The following is a 20,264-nucleotide window of genomic DNA, read 5'->3' on the forward strand; positions in this document are numbered from 1 at the left end:
ATGCATTTTTGCCCAGTGGCTCAGATTTGAATGCTTACTGGCCATACGAGCATCTCTGCCAGGCCACCCTATGTCTAGAGACCGTAGATTTAGAGAGTTTATAAACATTGTAGGTTCATCAATGAAGTGTGCTCGCTTCGGCGGCACATATACTAAAATTGGAACGATACAGAGAAGATTAGCATGGCCCCTGCGCAAGGATGACACGCAAATTCGTGAAGCGTTCCATATTTTATACCAGCTTTCAGGAGAGAAATGTTCTATGTTTTCAAGACTAATTGAAATAATAAAGCAGGTTCCAGTGCTTTCCTCCTAATATCTATTTTTCAATTTGTCTCTCCTCAACATTTTTAATGTATTTACCTCGCAGTAATGAAGGTGCACTCTATGGCCAGCTGCATTTAGCAAGGAAGCCTTCAGGACTTCTGGGACTTTTCTTTCCCTTCTTCAGCCTCCCTGTCATTATTCTTCACAACCCCCAAATCTATACTGCTGCCAGCGATGCGTTGCTTTGTGGGAAGCAAGAGAAAGAGAAGGGGAGGGCCTATGCAAATGATGGCCTCAGGGCTGTCTGGGAGTCCCTTTTCAGCAGTACTGTTAAAATCCGCCTTGCAACCAGATTGGTCGGGTAAGCTGAAAAACACCAGGCATGATTGGGCGCCAGGTCCTCTAGGCCCTTGGATGACATATCGGCGCTGCATCCCTCAGTTTCTGAGGTCCAAGAAATGTTCACCCTCTACCCTAATAGAGAGGTCTTGGCCGATCGTGGGCAGAAGGGAGCAGGGCAAGATGCTCATGATCCTGCTCTAATAATGAACTGCCTTCCTCTCTCCTTACCTGTGGTTCTGCCTGGCTGCTTTGTTCCAGTTGTAGGCCTACATCCCACAGGCAATTTGCTTGTCCCTCTCACACATGTAAATGGGTCAGCACTCAAGTGCACACACCTGCCTGCACCCACAGACCCTCTCACACACACTTTTCTCAACAAGATTTTTTCCTAGTTTAGAGACTCAGAGACCCTTGTTGAAATACAAAAGCAGCACACCACATGACGGCCTTCACATAGAATCCAGCAGCAAATGGGAAACTTTTAACTGGCCGTGGTCCTATTACTGCAGCCCTACCATGGAACGACTGCTGGATGAGTCCTGCTCGAGAATATTGAACCTACAACAAGTCTGAGGTAAATAAGAATTCCACAGGAATACCATAAAACAGGGACCTATGACCCTTTCGAGCCAGATAGGAGTCGAACCTACAATCTTCTGATCCGTAGTCAGACGCGTTATCCATTGCGCCACTGGCCCCATGTAGGATTACCCATACTTTTGTCCTTAAGAGGATCAGAAGTTGTGTGTGTGTGTGTGTGTGTGTTTTAAAACACCATTCCATCAACCTTTTTAGCCACGTTTACTGCTCACAACCAGAAGACACAAGTAAACCCACCTGACCTCCTGAAATTCTGTTCTGTCAGGTGTTCCTAACTTATACAAAGGACTTTAGGAGGACGAAGGACCTAAAAGTCAGGGGAAATGGTCCTAGGTCCAAGGAAATGTTTTAGATCAGCCTCAGTTTCTTAAATATTCTGCATTAACATCATCAGTTCCACGTCTGTGTGGAGCTGATCTTGAGGACTCCTTAATCAGCAGGCGGGTACAACAATAAAGTGTTTAATATTACAATACAGGCGAAAATTCAGACACCTTGTCATAGGCTCACCTTGTCCAGGGACCCAAGCATGCTGCCTTTCACCTCTCAGAGCCCTTCACCTAACCTACTGTGCAGCTGTCTCACCTTTAATATCACTGTTCCACAGGCAGCATGATGTCACAATGTTCCTTGTCAGTAGCCTGAACCATGAGCCTTTGCAACCCTGGCATAATCTACATACTTCCAATTGGTGAAGTCTTGGACCACAAATGCAGTGAAGAATAATGGATTGTTACTCTTCATGCATTTTTGCCCATTGGCTCAGATTTGAATGCTTACTGGCCATACGAGCATCTCTGCCAGGCCGCCCTATGTCTAGAGACCGTAGATTTAGAGAGTTTATAAACATTGTAGGTTCATCAATGAAGTGTGCTCGCTTCGGCGGCACATATACTAAAATTGGAACGATACAGAGAAGATTAGCATGGCCCCTGCGCAAGGATGACACGCAAATTCGTGAAGCGTTCCATATTTTTACCAGCTTTCAGAAGAGAAATGTTCTATGTTTTCAAGACTAATTGAAATAATAAAGCAGGTTCCAGTGCTTTCCTCCTAATATCTATTTTTCAATTTGTCTCTCCTCAACATTTTTAATGTATTTACCTCGCAGTAATGAAGGTGCACTCTATGGCCAGCTGCATTTAGCAAGGAAGCCTGCAGGACTTCTGGGACTTTTCTTTCCCTTCTTCAGCCTCCCTGTCATTATTCTTCACAACCCCCAAATCTATACTGCTGCCAGCGATGCGTTGCTTTGTGGGAAGCAAGAGAAAGAGAAGGGGAGGGCCTATGCAAATGATGGCCTCAGGGCTGTCTGGGAGTCCCTTTTCAGCAGTACTGTTAAAATCCGCCTTGCAACCAGATTGGTCGGGTAAGCTGAAAAACACCAGGCATGATTGGGCACCAGGTCCTCTAGGCCCTTGGAGGACATATCGGCGCTGCATCCCTCAGTTTCTGAGGTCCAAGAAATGTTCACCCTCCACCCTAATAGAGAGGTCTTGGCCGATCGTGGCCGATCGGGGCAGAAGGGAGCAGGGCAAGATGCTCATGATCCTGCTCTAATAATGAACTGCCTTCCTCTCTCCTTACCTGTGGTTCTGCCTGGCTGCTTGGTTCCAGTTGTAGGCCTACATCCCACAGGCAATTTGCTTGTCCCTCTCACACATGTAAATGGGTCAGCACTCAAGTGCACACACCTGCCTGCACCCACAGACCCTCTCACACACACTTTTCTCAACAAGATTTTTTCCTAGTTTAGAGACTCAGAGACCCATGTTGAAATACAAAAGCAGCACACCACATGACGGCCTTCACATAGAATCCAGCAGCAAATGGGAAACTTTTAACTAGCCGTGGTCCTATTACTGCAGCCCTACCATGGAACGACTGCTGGATGAGTCCTGCTCGAGAATATTGAACCTACAACAAGTCTGAGGTAAATAAGAATTCCACAGGAATACCATAAAACAGGGACCTATGACCCTTTCGAGCCAGATAGGAGTCGAACCTACAATCTTCTGATCCGTAGTCAGACGCGTTATCCATTGCGCCACTGGCCCCATGTAGGATTACCCATACTTTTGTCCTTAAGAGGACCAGAAGTTGTGTGTGTGTGTGTGTGTGTGTTTTAAAACACCATTCCATCAACCTTTTTAGCCACGTTTACTGCTCACAACCAGAAGACACAAGTAAACCCACCTGACCTCCTGAAATTCTGTTCTGTCAGGTGTTCCTAACTTATACAAAGTACTTTAGGAGGACGAAGGACCTAAAAGTCAGGGGAAATGGTCCTAGGTCCAAGGAAATGTTTTAGATCAGCCTCAGTTTCTTAAATATTCTGCATTAACATCATCAGTTCCACGTCTGTGTGGAGCTGATCTTGAGGACTCCTTAATCAGCAGGCGGGTACAACAATAAAGTGTTTAATATTACAATACAGGCGAAAATTCAGACACCTTGTCATAGGCTCACCTTGTCCAGGGACCCAAGCATGCTGCCTTTCACCTCTCAGAGCCCTTCACCTAACCTACTGTGCAGCTGTCTCACCTTTAATATCACTGTTCCACAGGCAGCATGATGTCACAATGTTCCTTGTCAGTAGCCTGAACCATGAGCCTTTGCAACCCTGGCATAATCTACATACTTCCAATTGGTGAAGTCTTGGACCACAAATGCAGTGAAGAATAATGGATTGTTACTCTTCATGCATTTTTGCCCATTGGCTCAGATTTGAATGCTTACTGGCCATACGAGCATCTCTGCCAGGCCACCCTATGTCTAGAGACCGTAGATTTAGAGAGTTTATAAACATTGTAGGTTCATCAATGAAGTGTGCTCGCTTCGGCGGCACATATACTAAAATTGGAACGATACAGAGAAGATTAGCATGGCCCCTGCGCAAGGATGACACGCAAATTCGTGAAGCGTTCCATATTTTTACCAGCTTTCAGGAGAGAAATGTTCTATGTTTTCAAGACTAATTGAAATAATAAAGCAGGTTCCAGTGCTTTCCTCCTAATATCTATTTTTCAATTTGTCTCTCCTCAACATTTTTAATGTATTTACCTCGCAGTAATGAAGGTGCACTCTATGGCCAGCTGCATTTAGCAAGGAAGCCTGCAGGACTTCTGGGACTTTTCTTTCCCTTCTTCAGCCTCCCTGTCATTATTCTTCACAACCCCCAAATCTATACTGCTGCCAGCGATGCGTTGCTTTGTGGGAAGCAAGAGAAAGAGAAGGGGAGGGCCTATGCAAATGATGGCCTCAGGGCTGTCTGGGAGTCCCTTTTCAGCAGTACTGTTAAAATCCGCCTTGCAACCAGATTGGTCGGGTAAGCTGAAAAACACCAGGCATGATTGGGCGCCAGGTCCTCTAGGCCCTTGGAGGACATATCGGCGCTGCATCCCTCAGTTTCTGAGGTCCAAGAAATGTTCACCCTCCACCCTAATAGAGAGGTCTTGGCCGATCGTGGGCAGAAGGGAGCAGGGCAAGATGCTCATGATCCTGCTCTAATAATGAACTGCCTTCCTCTCTCCTTACCTGTGGTTCTGCCTGGCTGCTTTGTTCCAGTTGTAGGCCTACATCCCACAGGCAATTTGCTTGTCCCTCTCACACATGTAAATGGGTCAGCACTCAAGTGCACACACCTGCCTGCACCCACAGACCCTCTCACACACACTTTTCTCAACAAGATTTTTTCCTAGTTTAGAGACTCAGAGACCCTTGTTGAAATACAAAAGCAGCACACCACATGACAGCCTTCACATAGAATCCAGCAGCAAATGGGAAACTTTTAACTGGCCGTGGTCCTATTACTGCAGCCCTACCATGGAACGACTGCTGGATGAGTCCTGCTCGAGAATATTGAACCTACAACAAGTCTGAGGTAAATAAGAATTCCACAGGAATACCATAAAACAGGGACCTATGACCCTTTCGAGCCAGACCTACAATCTTCTGATCCGTAGTCAGACGCGTTATCCATTGCGCCACTGGCCCCATGTAGGATTACCCATACTTTTGTCCTTAAGAGGACCAGAAGTTGTGTGTGTGTGTGTGTGTGTGTTTTAAAACACCATTCCATCAACCTTTTTAGCCACGTTTACTGCTCACAACCAGAAGACACAAGTAAACCCACCTGACCTCCTGAAATTCTGTTCTGTCAGGTGTTCCTAACTTATACAAAGGACTTTAGGAGGACGAAGGACCTAAAAGTCAGGCGAAATGGTCCTAAATCCAAGGAAATGTTTTAGATCAGCCTCAGTTTCTTAAATAGTCTGCATTAACATCATCGGTTCCACGTCTGTGTGGAGCTGATCTTGAGGACTCCTTAATCAGCAGGCGGGTACAACAATAAAGTGTTTAATATTACAATACAGGCGAAAATTCAGACACCTTGTCATAGGCTCACCTTGTCCAGGGACCCAAGCATGCTGCCTTTCACCTCTCAGAGCCCTTCACCTAACCTACTGTGCAGCTGTCTCACCTTTAATATCACTGTTCCACAGGCAGCATGATGTCACAATGTTCCTTGTCTGTAGCCTGAACCATGAGCCTTTGCAACCCTGGCATAATCTACATACTTCCAATTGGTGAAGTCTTGGACCACAAATGCAGTGAAGAATAATGGATTGTTACTCTTCATGCATTTTTGCCCATTGGCTCAGATTTGAATGCTTACTGGCCATACGAGCATCTCTGCCAGGCCACCCTATGTCTAGAGACCGTAGATTTAGAGAGTTTATAAACATTGTAGGTTCATCAATGAAGTGTGCTCGCTTCGGCGGCACATATACTAAAATTGGAACGATACAGAGAAGATTAGCATGGCCCCTGCGCAAGGATGACACGCAAATTCGTGAAGCGTTCCATATTTTTACCAGCTTTCAGGAGAGAAATGTTCTATGTTTTCAAGACTAATTGAAATAATAAAGCAGGTTCCAGTGCTTTCCTCCTAATATCTATTTTTCAATTTGTCCCTCCTCAACATTTTTAATGTATTTACCTCGCAGTAATGAAGGTGCACTCTATGGCCAGCTGCATTTAGCAAGGAAGCCTGCAGGACTTCTGGGACTTTTCTTTCCCTTCTTCAGCCTCCCTGTCATTATTCTTCACAACCCCCAAATCTATACTGCTGCCAGCGATGCGTTGCTTTGTGGGAAGCAAGAGAAAGAGAAGGGGAGGGCCTATGCAAATGATGGCCTCAGGGCTGTCTGGGAGTCCCTTTTCAGCAGTACTGTTAAAATCCGCCTTGCAACCAGATTGGTCGGGTAAGCTGAAAAACACCAGGCATGATTGGGCACCAGGTCCTCTAGGCCCTTGGAGGACATATCAGCGCTGCATCCCTCAGTTTCTGAGGTCCAAGAAATGTTCACCCTCCACCCTAATAGAGAGGTCTTGGCCAATCGTGGGCAGAAGGGAGCAGGGCAAGATGCTCATGATCCTGCTCTAATAATGAACTGCCTTCCTCTCTCCTTACCTGTGGTTCTGCCTGGCTGCTTTGTTCCAGTTGTAGGCCTACATCCCACAGGCAATTTGCTTGTCCCTCTCACACATGTAAATGGGTCAGCACTCAAGTGCACACACCTGCCTGCACCCACAGACCCTCTCACACACACTTTTCTCAACAAGATTTTTTCCTAGTTTAGAGACTCAGAGACCCATGTTGAAATACAAAAGCAGCACACCACATGACGGCCTTCACATAGAATCCAGCAGCAAATGGGAAACTTTTAACTGGCCGTGGTCCTATTACTGCAGCCCTACCATGGAACGACTGCTGGATGAGTCCTGCTCGAGAATATTGAACCTACAACATGTCTGAGGTAAATAAGAATTCCACAGGAATACCATAAAACAGGGACCTATGACCCTTTCGAGCCAGATAGGAGTCGAACCTACAATCTTCTGATCCGTAGTCAGACGTGTTATCCATTGCGCCACTGGCCCCATGTAGGATTACCCATACTTTTGTCCTTAAGAGGACCAGAAGTTGTGTGTGTGTGTGTGTGTTTTAAAACACCATTCCATCAACCTTTTTAGCCACGTTTACTGCTCACAACCAGAAGACACAAGTAAACCCACCTGACCTCCTGAAATTCTGTTCTGTCAGGTGTTCCTAACTTATACAAAGGACTTTAGGAGGACGAAGGACCTAAAAGTCAGGCGAAATGGTCCTAGATCCAAGGAAATGTTTTAGATCAGCCTCAGTTTCTTAAATAGTCTGCATTAACATCATCAGTTCCACGTCTGTGTGGAGCTGATCTTGAGGACTCCTTAATCAGCAGGCGGGTACAACAATAAAGTGTTTAATATTACAATACAGGCGAAAATTCAGACACCTTGTCATAGGCTCACCTTGTCCAGGGACCCAAGCATGCTGCCTTTCACCTCTCAGAGCCCTTCACCTAACCTACTGTGCAGCTGTCTCACCTTTAATATGTTCCACAGGCAGCATGATGTCACAATGTTCCTTGTCTGTAGCCTGAACCATGAGCCTTTGCAACCCTGGCATAATCTACATACTTCCAATTGGTGAAGTCTTGGACCACAAATGCAGTGAAGAATAATGGATTGTTACTCTTCATGCATTTTTGCCCAGTGGCTCAGATTTGAATGCTTACTGGCCATACGAGCATCTCTGCCAGGCCACCCTATGTCTAGAGACCGTAGATTTAGAGAGTTTATAAACATTGTAGGTTCATCAATGAAGTGTGCTCGCTTCGGCGGCACATATACTAAAATTGGAACGATACAGAGAAGATTAGCATGGCCCCTGCGCAAGGATGACACGCAAATTCGTGAAGCGTTCCATATTTTATACCAGCTTTCAGGAGAGAAATGTTCTATGTTTTCAAGACTAATTGAAATAATAAAGCAGGTTCCAGTGCTTTCCTCCTAATATCTATTTTTCAATTTGTCTCTCCTCAACATTTTTAATGTATTTACCTCGCAGTAATGAAGGTGCACTCTATGGCCAGCTGCATTTAGCAAGGAAGCCTGCAGGACTTCTGGGACTTTTCTTTCCCTTATTCAGCCTCCCTGTCATTATTCTTCACAACCCCCAAATCTATACTGCTGCCAGCGATGCGTTGCTTTGTGGGAAGCAAGAGAAAGAGAAGGGGAGGGCCTATGCAAATGATGGCCTCAGGGCTGTCTGGGAGTCCCTTTTCAGCAGTACTGTTAAAATCCGCCTTGCAACCAGATTGGTCGGGTAAGCTGAAAAACACCAGGCATGATTGGGCGCCAGGTCCTCTAGGCCCTTGGAGGACATATCGGCGCTGCATCCCTCAGTTTCTGAGGTCCAAGAAATGTTCACCCTCCACCCTAATAGAGAGGTCTTGGCCGATCGTGGGCAGAAGGGAGCAGGGCAAGATGCTCATGATCCTGCTCTAATAATGAACTGCCTTCCTCTCTCCTTACCTGTGGTTCTGCCTGGCTGCTTTGTTCCAGTTGTAGGCCTACATCCCACAGGCAATTTGCTTGTCCCTCTCACACATGTAAATGGGTCAGCACTCAAGTGCACACACCTGCCTGCACCCACAGACCCTCTCACACACACTTTTCTCAACAAGATTTTTTCCTAGTTTAGAGACTCAGAGACCCTTGTTGAAATACAAAAGCAGCACACCACATGACAGCCTTCACATAGAATCCAGCAGCAAATGGGAAACTTTTAACTGGCCGTGGTCCTATTACTGCAGCCCTACCATGGAACGACTGCTGGATGAGTCCTGCTCGAGAATATTGAACCTACAACAAGTCTGAGGTAAATAAGAATTCCACAGGAATACCATAAAACAGGGACCTATGACCCTTTCGAGCCAGACCTACAATCTTCTGATCCGTAGTCAGACGCGTTATCCATTGCGCCACTGGCCCCATGTAGGATTACCCATACTTTTGTCCTTAAGAGGACCAGAAGTTGTGTGTGTGTGTGTGTGTGTGTTTTAAAACACCATTCCATCAACCTTTTTAGCCACGTTTACTGCTCACAACCAGAAGACACAAGTAAACCCACCTGACCTCCTGAAATTCTGTTCTGTCAGGTGTTCCTAACTTATACAAAGGACTTTAGGAGGACGAAGGACCTAAAAGTCAGGCGAAATGGTCCTAAATCCAAGGAAATGTTTTAGATCAGCCTCAGTTTCTTAAATAGTCTGCATTAACATCATCGGTTCCACGTCTGTGTGGAGCTGATCTTGAGGACTCCTTAATCAGCAGGCGGGTACAACAATAAAGTGTTTAATATTACAATACAGGCGAAAATTCAGACACCTTGTCATAGGCTCACCTTGTCCAGGGACCCAAGCATGCTGCCTTTCACCTCTCAGAGCCCTTCACCTAACCTACTGTGCAGCTGTCTCACCTTTAATATCACTGTTCCACAGGCAGCATGATGTCACAATGTTCCTTGTCTGTAGCCTGAACCATGAGCCTTTGCAACCCTGGCATAATCTACATACTTCCAATTGGTGAAGTCTTGGACCACAAATGCAGTGAAGAATAATGGATTGTTACTCTTCATGCATTTTTGCCCATTGGCTCAGATTTGAATGCTTACTGGCCATACGAGCATCTCTGCCAGGCCACCCTATGTCTAGAGACCGTAGATTTAGAGAGTTTATAAACATTGTAGGTTCATCAATGAAGTGTGCTCGCTTCGGCGGCACATATACTAAAATTGGAACGATACAGAGAAGATTAGCATGGCCCCTGCGCAAGGATGACACGCAAATTCGTGAAGCGTTCCATATTTTTACCAGCTTTCAGGAGAGAAATGTTCTATGTTTTCAAGACTAATTGAAATAATAAAGCAGGTTCCAGTGCTTTCCTCCTAATATCTATTTTTCAATTTGTCCCTCCTCAACATTTTTAATGTATTTACCTCGCAGTAATGAAGGTGCACTCTATGGCCAGCTGCATTTAGCAAGGAAGCCTGCAGGACTTCTGGGACTTTTCTTTCCCTTCTTCAGCCTCCCTGTCATTATTCTTCACAACCCCCAAATCTATACTGCTGCCAGCGATGCGTTGCTTTGTGGGAAGCAAGAGAAAGAGAAGGGGAGGGCCTATGCAAATGATGGCCTCAGGGCTGTCTGGGAGTCCCTTTTCAGCAGTACTGTTAAAATCCGCCTTGCAACCAGATTGGTCGGGTAAGCTGAAAAACACCAGGCATGATTGGGCACCAGGTCCTCTAGGCCCTTGGAGGACATATCAGCGCTGCATCCCTCAGTTTCTGAGGTCCAAGAAATGTTCACCCTCCACCCTAATAGAGAGGTCTTGGCCAATCGTGGGCAGAAGGGAGCAGGGCAAGATGCTCATGATCCTGCTCTAATAATGAACTGCCTTCCTCTCTCCTTACCTGTGGTTCTGCCTGGCTGCTTTGTTCCAGTTGTAGGCCTACATCCCACAGGCAATTTGCTTGTCCCTCTCACACATGTAAATGGGTCAGCACTCAAGTGCACACACCTGCCTGCACCCACAGACCCTCTCACACACACTTTTCTCAACAAGATTTTTTCCTAGTTTAGAGACTCAGAGACCCATGTTGAAATACAAAAGCAGCACACCACATGACGGCCTTCACATAGAATCCAGCAGCAAATGGGAAACTTTTAACTGGCCGTGGTCCTATTACTGCAGCCCTACCATGGAACGACTGCTGGATGAGTCCTGCTCGAGAATATTGAACCTACAACATGTCTGAGGTAAATAAGAATTCCACAGGAATACCATAAAACAGGGACCTATGACCCTTTCGAGCCAGATAGGAGTCGAACCTACAATCTTCTGATCCGTAGTCAGACGTGTTATCCATTGCGCCACTGGCCCCATGTAGGATTACCCATACTTTTGTCCTTAAGAGGACCAGAAGTTGTGTGTGTGTGTGTGTGTTTTAAAACACCATTCCATCAACCTTTTTAGCCACGTTTACTGCTCACAACCAGAAGACACAAGTAAACCCACCTGACCTCCTGAAATTCTGTTCTGTCAGGTGTTCCTAACTTATACAAAGGACTTTAGGAGGACGAAGGACCTAAAAGTCAGGCGAAATGGTCCTAGATCCAAGGAAATGTTTTAGATCAGCCTCAGTTTCTTAAATAGTCTGCATTAACATCATCAGTTCCACGTCTGTGTGGAGCTGATCTTGAGGACTCCTTAATCAGCAGGCGGGTACAACAATAAAGTGTTTAATATTACAATACAGGCGAAAATTCAGACACCTTGTCATAGGCTCACCTTGTCCAGGGACCCAAGCATGCTGCCTTTCACCTCTCAGAGCCCTTCACCTAACCTACTGTGCAGCTGTCTCACCTTTAATATGTTCCACAGGCAGCATGATGTCACAATGTTCCTTGTCTGTAGCCTGAACCATGAGCCTTTGCAACCCTGGCATAATCTACATACTTCCAATTGGTGAAGTCTTGGACCACAAATGCAGTGAAGAATAATGGATTGTTACTCTTCATGCATTTTTGCCCAGTGGCTCAGATTTGAATGCTTACTGGCCATACGAGCATCTCTGCCAGGCCACCCTATGTCTAGAGACCGTAGATTTAGAGAGTTTATAAACATTGTAGGTTCATCAATGAAGTGTGCTCGCTTCGGCGGCACATATACTAAAATTGGAACGATACAGAGAAGATTAGCATGGCCCCTGCGCAAGGATGACACGCAAATTCGTGAAGCGTTCCATATTTTATACCAGCTTTCAGGAGAGAAATGTTCTATGTTTTCAAGACTAATTGAAATAATAAAGCAGGTTCCAGTGCTTTCCTCCTAATATCTATTTTTCAATTTGTCTCTCCTCAACATTTTTAATGTATTTACCTCGCAGTAATGAAGGTGCACTCTATGGCCAGCTGCATTTAGCAAGGAAGCCTGCAGGACTTCTGGGACTTTTCTTTCCCTTATTCAGCCTCCCTGTCATTATTCTTCACAACCCCCAAATCTATACTGCTGCCAGCGATGCGTTGCTTTGTGGGAAGCAAGAGAAAGAGAAGGGGAGGGCCTATGCAAATGATGGCCTCAGGGCTGTCTGGGAGTCCCTTTTCAGCAGTACTGTTAAAATCCGCCTTGCAACCAGATTGGTCGGGTAAGCTGAAAAACACCAGGCATGATTGGGCGCCAGGTCCTCTAGGCCCTTGGATGACATATCGGCGCTGCATCCCTCAGTTTCTGAGGTCCAAGAAATGTTCACCCTCCACCCTAATAGAGAGGTCTTGGCCGATCGTGGGCAGAAGGGAGCAGGGCAAGATGCTCATGATCCTGCTCTAATAATGAACTGCCTTCCTCTCTCCTTACCTGTGGTTCTGCCTGGCTGCTTTGTTCCAGTTGTAGGCCTACATCCCACAGGCAATTTGCTTGTCCCTCTCACACATGTAAATGGGTCAGCACTCAAGTGCACACACCTGCCTGCACCCACAGACCCTCTCACACACACTTTTCTCAACAAGATTTTTTCCTAGTTTAGAGACTCAGAGACCCTTGTTGAAATACAAAAGCAGCACACCACATGACGGCCTTCACATAGAATCCAGCAGCAAATGGGAAACTTTTAACTGGCCGTGGTCCTATTACTGCAGCCCTACCATGGAACGACTGCTGGATGAGTCCTGCTCGAGAATATTGAACCTACAACAAGTCTGAGGTAAATAAGAATTCCACAGGAATACCATAAAACAGGGACCTATGACCCTTTCGAGCCAGACCTACAATCTTCTGATCCGTAGTCAGACGCGTTATCCATTGCGCCACTGGCCCCATGTAGGATTACCCATACTTTTGTCCTTAAGAGGACCAGAAGTTGTGTGTGTGTGTGTGTGTGTGTTTTAAAACACCATTCCATCAACCTTTTTAGCCACGTTTACTGCTCACAACCAGAAGACACAAGTAAACCCACCTGACCTCCTGAAATTCTGTTCTGTCAGGTGTTCCTAACTTATACAAAGGACTTTAGGAGGACGAAGGACCTAAAAGTCAGGCGAAATGGTCCTAAATCCAAGGAAATGTTTTAGATCAGCCTCAGTTTCTTAAATAGTCTGCATTAACATCATCGGTTCCACGTCTGTGTGGAGCTGATCTTGAGGACTCCTTAATCAGCAGGCGGGTACAACAATAAAGTGTTTAATATTACAATACAGGCGAAAATTCAGACACCTTGTCATAGGCTCACCTTGTCCAGGGACCCAAGCATGCTGCCTTTCACCTCTCAGAGCCCTTCACCTAACCTACTGTGCAGCTGTCTCACCTTTAATATCACTGTTCCACAGGCAGCATGATGTCACAATGTTCCTTGTCTGTAGCCTGAACCATGAGCCTTTGCAACCCTGGCATAATCTACATACTTCCAATTGGTGAAGTCTTGGACCACAAATGCAGTGAAGAATAATGGATTGTTACTCTTCATGCATTTTTGCCCATTGGCTCAGATTTGAATGCTTACTGGCCATACGAGCATCTCTGCCAGGCCACCCTATGTCTAGAGACCGTAGATTTAGAGAGTTTATAAACATTGTAGGTTCATCAATGAAGTGTGCTCGCTTCGGCGGCACATATACTAAAATTGGAACGATACAGAGAAGATTAGCATGGCCCCTGCGCAAGGATGACACGCAAATTCGTGAAGCGTTCCATATTTTTACCAGCTTTCAGGAGAGAAATGTTCTATGTTTTCAAGACTAATTGAAATAATAAAGCAGGTTCCAGTGCTTTCCTCCTAATATCTATTTTTCAATTTGTCCCTCCTCAACATTTTTAATGTATTTACCTCGCAGTAATGAAGGTGCACTCTATGGCCAGCTGCATTTAGCAAGGAAGCCTGCAGGACTTCTGGGACTTTTCTTTCCCTTCTTCAGCCTCCCTGTCATTATTCTTCACAACCCCCAAATCTATACTGCTGCCAGCGATGCGTTGCTTTGTGGGAAGCAAGAGAAAGAGAAGGGGAGGGCCTATGCAAATGATGGCCTCAGGGCTGTCTGGGAGTCCCTTTTCAGCAGTACTGTTAAAATCCGCCTTGCAACCAGATTGGTCGGGTAAGCTGAAAAACACCAGGCATGATTGGGCACCAGGTCCTCTAGGCCCTTGGAGGACATATCAGCGCTGCATCCCTCAGTTTCTGAGGTCCAAGAAATGTTCACCCTCCACCCTAATAGAGAGGTCTTGGCCAATTGTGGGCAGAAGGGAGCAGGGCAAGATGCTCATGATCCTGCTCTAATAATGAACTGCCTTCCTCTCTCCTTACCTGTGGTTCTGCCTGGCTGCTTTGTTCCAGTTGTAGGCCTACATCCCACAGGCAATTTGCTTGTCCCTCTCACACATGTAAATGGGTCAGCACTCAAGTGCACACACCTGCCTGCACCCACAGACCCTCTCACACACACTTTTCTCAACAAGATTTTTTCCTAGTTTAGAGACTCAGAGACCCATGTTGAAATACAAAAGCAGCACACCACATGACGGCCTTCACATAGAATCCAGCAGCAAATGGGAAACTTTTAACTGGCCGTGGTCCTATTACTGCAGCCCTACCATGGAACGACTGCTGGATGAGTCCTGCTCGAGAATATTGAACCTACAACAAGTCTGAGGTAAATAAGAATTCCACAGGAATACCATAAAACAGGGACCTATGACCCTTTCGAGCCAGATAGGAGTCGAACCTACAATCTTCTGATCCGTAGTCAGACGTGTTATCCATTGCGCCACTGGCCCCATGTAGGATTACCCATACTTTTGTCCTTAAGAGGACCAGAAGTTGTGTGTGTGTGTGTGTGTTTTAAAACACCATTCCATCAACCTTTTTAGCCACGTTTACTGCTCACAACCAGAAGACACAAGTAAACCCACCTGACCTCCTGAAATTCTGTTCTGTCAGGTGTTCCTAACTTATACAAAGGACTTTAGGAGGACGAAGGACCTAAAAGTCAGGCGAAATGGTCCTAGATCCAAGGAAATGTTTTAGATCAGCCTCAGTTTCTTAAATAGTCTGCATTAACATCATCAGTTCCACGTCTGTGTGGAGCTGATCTTGAGGACTCCTTAATCAGCAGGCGGGTACAACAATAAAGTGTTTAATATTACAATACAGGCGAAAATTCAGACACCTTGTCATAGGCTCACCTTGTCCAGGGACCCAAGCATGCTGCCTTTCACCTCTCAGAGCCCTTCACCTAACCTACTGTGCAGCTGTCTCACCTTTAATATGTTCCACAGGCAGCATGATGTCACAATGTTCCTTGTCTGTAGCCTGAACCATGAGCCTTTGCAACCCTGGCATAATCTACATACTTCCAATTGGTGAAGTCTTGGACCACAAATGCAGTGAAGAATAATGGATTGTTACTCTTCATTCATTTTTGCCCAGTGGCTCAGATTTGAATGCTTACTGGCCATACGAGCATCTCTGCCAGGCCACCCTATGTCTAGAGACCGTAGATTTAGAGAGTTTATAAACATTGTAGGTTCATCAATAAAGTGTGCTCGCTTCGGCGGCACATATACTAAAATTGGAACGATACAGAGAAGATTAGCATGGCCCCTGCGCAAGGATGACACGCAAATTCGTGAAGCGTTCCATATTTTATACCAGCTTTCAGGAGAGAAATGTTCTATGTTTTCAAGACTAATTGAAATAATAAAGCAGGTTCCAGTGCTTTCCTCCTAATATCTATTTTTCAATTTGTCTCTCCTCAACATTTTTAATGTATTTACCTCGCAGTAATGAAGGTGCACTCTATGGCCAGCTGCATTTAGCAAGGAAGCCTGCAGGACTTCTGGGACTTTTCTTTCCCTTCTTCAGCCTCCCTGTCATTATTCTTCACAACCCCCAAATCTATAGTGCTGCCAGCGATGCGTTGCTTTGTGGGAAGCAAGAGAAAGAGAAGGGGAGGGCCTATGCAAATGATGGCCTCAGGGCTGTCTGGGAGTCCCTTTTCAGCAGTACTGTTAAAATCCGCCTTGCAACCAGATTGGTCGGGTAAGCTGAAAAACACCAGGCATGATTGGGCGCCAGGTCCTCTAGGCCCTTGGATGACATATCGGCGCTGCATCCCTCAGTTTCTGAGGTCCAAGAAATGTTCACCCTCCACCCTAATAGAGAGGTCTTGGCCGATCGTGGGCAGAAGGGAGCAGGGCAAGATGCTCATGATCCTGCTCTAATAATGAACTGCCTTCCTCTCTCCTTACCTGTGGTTCTGCCTGGCTGCTTTGTTCCAGTTGTAGGCCTACATCCCACAGGCAATTTGCTTGTCCCTCTCACACATGTAAATGGGTCAGCACTCAAGTGCACACACCTGCCTGCACCCACAGACCCTCTCACACACACTTTTCTCAACAAGATTTTTTCCTAGTTTAGAGACTCAGAGACCCTTGTTGAAATACAAAAGCAGCACACCACATGACGGCCTTCACATAGAATCCAGCAGCAAATGGGAAACTTTTAACTGGCCGTGGTCCTATTACTGCAGCCCTACCATGGAACGACTGCTGGATGAGTCCTGCTCGAGAATATTGAACCTACAACAAGTCTGAGGTAAATAAGAATTCCACAGGAATACCATAAAACAGGGACCTATGACCCTTTCGAGCCAGACCTACAATCTTCTGATCCGTAGTCAGACGCGTTATCCATTGCGCCACTGGCCCCATGTAGGATTACCCATACTTTTGTCCTTAAGAGGACCAGAAGTTGTGTGTGTGTGTGTGTGTGTGTTTTAAAACACCATTCCATCAACCTTTTTAGCCACGTTTACTGCTCACAACCAGAAGACACAAGTAAACCCACCTGACCTCCTGAAATTCTGTTCTGTCAGGTGTTCCTAACTTATACAAAGGACTTTAGGAGGACGAAGGACCTAAAAGTCAGGCGAAATGGTCCTAAATCCAAGGAAATGTTTTAGATCAGCCTCAGTTTCTTAAATAGTCTGCATTAACATCATCGGTTCCACGTCTGTGTGGAGCTGATCTTGAGGACTCCTTAATCAGCAGGCGGGTACAACAATAAAGTGTTTAATATTACAATACAGGCGAAAATTCAGACACCTTGTCATAGGCTCACCTTGTCCAGGGACCCAAGCATGCTGCCTTTCACCTCTCAGAGCCCTTCACCTAACCTACTGTGCAGCTGTCTCACCTTTAATATCACTGTTCCACAGGCAGCATGATGTCACAATGTTCCTTGTCTGTAGCCTGAACCATGAGCCTTTGCAACCCTGGCATGATCTACATACTTCCAATTGGTGAAGTCTTGGACCACAAATGCAGTGAAGAATAATGGATTGTTACTCTTCAAGCATTTTTGCCCATTGGCTCAGATTTGAATGCTTACTGGCCATACGAGCATCTCTGCCAGGCCACCCTATGTCTAGAGACCGTAGATTTAGAGAGTTTATAAACATTGTAGGTTCATCAATGAAGTGTGCTCGCTTCGGCGGCACATATACTAAAATTGGAACGATACAGAGAAGATTAGCATGGCCCCTGCGCAAGGATGACACGCAAATTCGTGAAGCGTTCCATATTTTTACCAGCTTTCAGGAGAGAAATGTTCTATGTTTTCAAGACTAATTGAAATAATAAAGCAGGTTCCAGTGCTTTCCTCCTAATATCTATTTTTCAATTTGTCCCTCCTCAACATTTTTAATGTATTTACCTCGCAGTAATGAAGGTGCACTCTATGGCCAGCTGCATTTAGCAAGGAAGCCTGCAGGACTTCTGGGACTTTTCTTTCCCTTCTTCAGCCTCCCTGTCATTATTCTTCACAACCCCCAAATCTATACTGCTGCCAGCGATGCGTTGCTTTGTGGGAAGCAAGAGAAAGAGAAGGGGAGGGCCTATGCAAATGATGGCCTCAGGGCTGTCTGGGAGTCCCTTTTCAGCAGTACTGTTAAAATCCGCCTTGCAACCAGATTGGTCGGGTAAGCTGAAAAACACCAGGCATGATTGGGCACCAGGTCCTCTAGGCCCTTGGAGGACATATCAGCGCTGCATCCCTCAGTTTCTGAGGTCCAAGAAATGTTCACCCTCCACCCTAATAGAGAGGTCTTGGCCAATCGTGGGCAGAAGGGAGCAGGGCAAGATGCTCATGATCCTGCTCTAATAATGAACTGCCTTCCTCTCTCCTTACCTGTGGTTCTGCCTGGCTGCTTTGTTCCAGTTGTAGGCCTACATCCCACAGGCAATTTGCTTGTCCCTCTCACACATGTAAATGGGTCAGCACTCAAGTGCACACACCTGCCTGCACCCACAGACCCTCTCACACACACTTTTCTCAACAAGATTTTTTCCTAGTTTAGAGACTCAGAGACCCTTGTTGAAATACAAAAGCAGCACACCACATGACGGCCTTCACATAGAATCCAGCAGCAAATGGGAAACTTTTAACTGGCCGTGGTCCTATTACTGCAGCCCTACCATGGAACGACTGCTGGATGAGTCCTGCTCGAGAATATTGAACCTACAACAAGTCTGAGGTAAATAAGAATTCCACAGGAATACCATAAAACAGGGACCTATGACCCTTTCGAGCCAGATAGGAGTCGAACCTACAATCTTCTGATCCGTAGTCAGACGTGTTATCCATTGCGCCACTGGCCCCATGTAGGATTACCCATACTTTTGTCCTTAAGAGGACCAGAAGTTGTGTGTGTGTGTGTGTGTTTTAAAACACCATTCCATCAACCTTTTTAGCCACGTTTACTGCTCACAACCAGAAGACACAAGTAAACCCACCTGACCTCCTGAAATTCTGTTCTGTCAGGTGTTCCTAACTTATACAAAGGACTTTAGGAGGACGAAGGACCTAAAAGTCAGGCGAAATGGTCCTAGATCCAAGGAAATGTTTTAGATCAGCCTCAGTTTCTTAAATAGTCTGCATTAACATCATCAGTTCCACGTCTGTGTGGAGCTGATCTTGAGGACTCCTTAATCAGCAGGCGGGTACAACAATAAAGTGTTTAATATTACAATACAGGCGAAAATTCAGACACCTTGTCATAGGCTCACCTTGTCCAGGGACCCAAGCATGCTGCCTTTCACCTCTCAGAGCCCTTCACCTAACCTACTGTGCAGCTGTCTCACCTTTAATATGTTCCACAGGCAGCAAGATGTCACAATGTTCCTTGTCTGTAGCCTGAACCATGAGCCTTTGCAACCCTGGCATAATCTACATACTTCCAATTGGTGAAGTCTTGGACCCCAAATGCAGTGAAGAATAATGGATTGTTACTCTTCATGCATTTTTGCCCAGTGGCTCAGATTTGAATGCTTACTGGCCATACGAGCATCTCTGCCAGGCCACCCTATGTCTAGAGACCGTAGATTTAGAGAGTTTATAAACATTGTAGGTTCATCAATGAAGTGTGCTCGCTTCGGCGGCACATATACTAAAATTGGAACGATACAGAGAAGATTAGCATGGCCCCTGCGCAAGGATGACACGCAAATTCGTGAAGCGTTCCATATTTTATACCAGCTTTCAGGAGAGAAATGTTCTATGTTTTCAAGACTAATTGAAATAATAAAGCAGGTTCCAGTGCTTTCCTCCTAATATCTATTTTTCAATTTGTCTCTCCTCAACATTTTTAATGTATTTACCTCGCAGTAATGAAGGTGCACTCTATGGCCAGCTGCATTTAGCAAGGAAGCCTGCAGGACTTCTGGGACTTTTCTTTCCCTTCTTCAGCCTCCCTGTCATTATTCTTCACAACCCCCAAATCTATACTGCTGCCAGCGATGCGTTGCTTTGTGGGAAGCAAGAGAAAGAGAAGGGGAGGGCCTATGCAAATGATGGCCTCAGGGCTGTCTGGGAGTCCCTTTTCAGCAGTACTGTTAAAATCCGCCTTGCAACCAGATTGGTCGGGTAAGCTGAAAAACACCAGGCATGATTGGGCGCCAGGTCCTCTAGGCCCTTGGATGACATATCGGCGCTGCATCCCTCAGTTTCTGAGGTCCAAGAAATGTTCACCCTCTACCCTAATAGAGAGGTCTTGGCCGATCGTGGGCAGAAGGGAGCAGGGCAAGATGCTCATGATCCTGCTCTAATAATGAACTGCCTTCCT

At 45.9% G+C, this 20,264-nt stretch overlaps 13 non-coding genes across 13 annotated transcripts; 11 read left to right on the plus strand and 2 right to left on the minus strand.

The window, feature by feature from the left end:
* Window positions 1-128: 128 nt before the first annotated feature.
* LOC146818066 (U6 spliceosomal RNA) lies at window positions 129-235 on the plus strand. The gene has a single exon (XR_014964491.1). It is a non-coding gene; the product is annotated as a U6 spliceosomal RNA (small nuclear RNA).
* Window positions 236-1,234: 999 nt separating this feature from the next.
* Window positions 1,235-1,307, minus strand: TRNAR-ACG (transfer RNA arginine (anticodon ACG)). Its single transcript has one exon. It is a non-coding gene; the product is annotated as a tRNA-Arg (tRNA).
* Window positions 1,308-2,079: 772 nt separating this feature from the next.
* Window positions 2,080-2,186, plus strand: LOC146818068 (U6 spliceosomal RNA). Its single transcript, XR_014963367.1, has one exon. It is a non-coding gene; the product is annotated as a U6 spliceosomal RNA (small nuclear RNA).
* Window positions 2,187-3,193: 1,007 nt separating this feature from the next.
* TRNAR-ACG (transfer RNA arginine (anticodon ACG)) lies at window positions 3,194-3,266 on the minus strand. The gene has a single exon. It is a non-coding gene; the product is annotated as a tRNA-Arg (tRNA).
* Window positions 3,267-4,038: 772 nt separating this feature from the next.
* On the plus strand, window positions 4,039-4,145 carry LOC146818070 (U6 spliceosomal RNA). The gene has a single exon (XR_014963368.1). It is a non-coding gene; the product is annotated as a U6 spliceosomal RNA (small nuclear RNA).
* A 1,832-nt stretch (window positions 4,146-5,977) lies between these two features.
* Window positions 5,978-6,084, plus strand: LOC146818071 (U6 spliceosomal RNA). Its single transcript, XR_014963369.1, has one exon. It is a non-coding gene; the product is annotated as a U6 spliceosomal RNA (small nuclear RNA).
* Window positions 6,085-7,919: 1,835 nt separating this feature from the next.
* On the plus strand, window positions 7,920-8,026 carry LOC146818072 (U6 spliceosomal RNA). The gene has a single exon (XR_014964492.1). It is a non-coding gene; the product is annotated as a U6 spliceosomal RNA (small nuclear RNA).
* A 1,833-nt stretch (window positions 8,027-9,859) lies between these two features.
* On the plus strand, window positions 9,860-9,966 carry LOC146818073 (U6 spliceosomal RNA). Its single transcript, XR_014963370.1, has one exon. It is a non-coding gene; the product is annotated as a U6 spliceosomal RNA (small nuclear RNA).
* A 1,835-nt stretch (window positions 9,967-11,801) lies between these two features.
* LOC146818074 (U6 spliceosomal RNA) lies at window positions 11,802-11,908 on the plus strand. The gene has a single exon (XR_014964493.1). It is a non-coding gene; the product is annotated as a U6 spliceosomal RNA (small nuclear RNA).
* Window positions 11,909-13,741: 1,833 nt separating this feature from the next.
* Window positions 13,742-13,848, plus strand: LOC146818075 (U6 spliceosomal RNA). Its single transcript, XR_014963371.1, has one exon. It is a non-coding gene; the product is annotated as a U6 spliceosomal RNA (small nuclear RNA).
* A 1,835-nt stretch (window positions 13,849-15,683) lies between these two features.
* Window positions 15,684-15,790, plus strand: LOC146818076 (U6 spliceosomal RNA). The gene has a single exon (XR_014964494.1). It is a non-coding gene; the product is annotated as a U6 spliceosomal RNA (small nuclear RNA).
* Window positions 15,791-17,623: 1,833 nt separating this feature from the next.
* On the plus strand, window positions 17,624-17,730 carry LOC146818077 (U6 spliceosomal RNA). Its single transcript, XR_014963372.1, has one exon. It is a non-coding gene; the product is annotated as a U6 spliceosomal RNA (small nuclear RNA).
* Window positions 17,731-19,565: 1,835 nt separating this feature from the next.
* LOC146818078 (U6 spliceosomal RNA) lies at window positions 19,566-19,672 on the plus strand. Its single transcript, XR_014964495.1, has one exon. It is a non-coding gene; the product is annotated as a U6 spliceosomal RNA (small nuclear RNA).
* The last annotated feature ends 592 nt before the right edge of the window (window positions 19,673-20,264 follow it).

The sequence above is a fragment of the Triturus cristatus genome, chromosome 6 (genome assembly GCF_964204655.1).
Source record: "Triturus cristatus chromosome 6, aTriCri1.1, whole genome shotgun sequence".
NCBI lineage: Eukaryota > Metazoa > Chordata > Amphibia > Caudata > Salamandridae > Triturus > Triturus cristatus.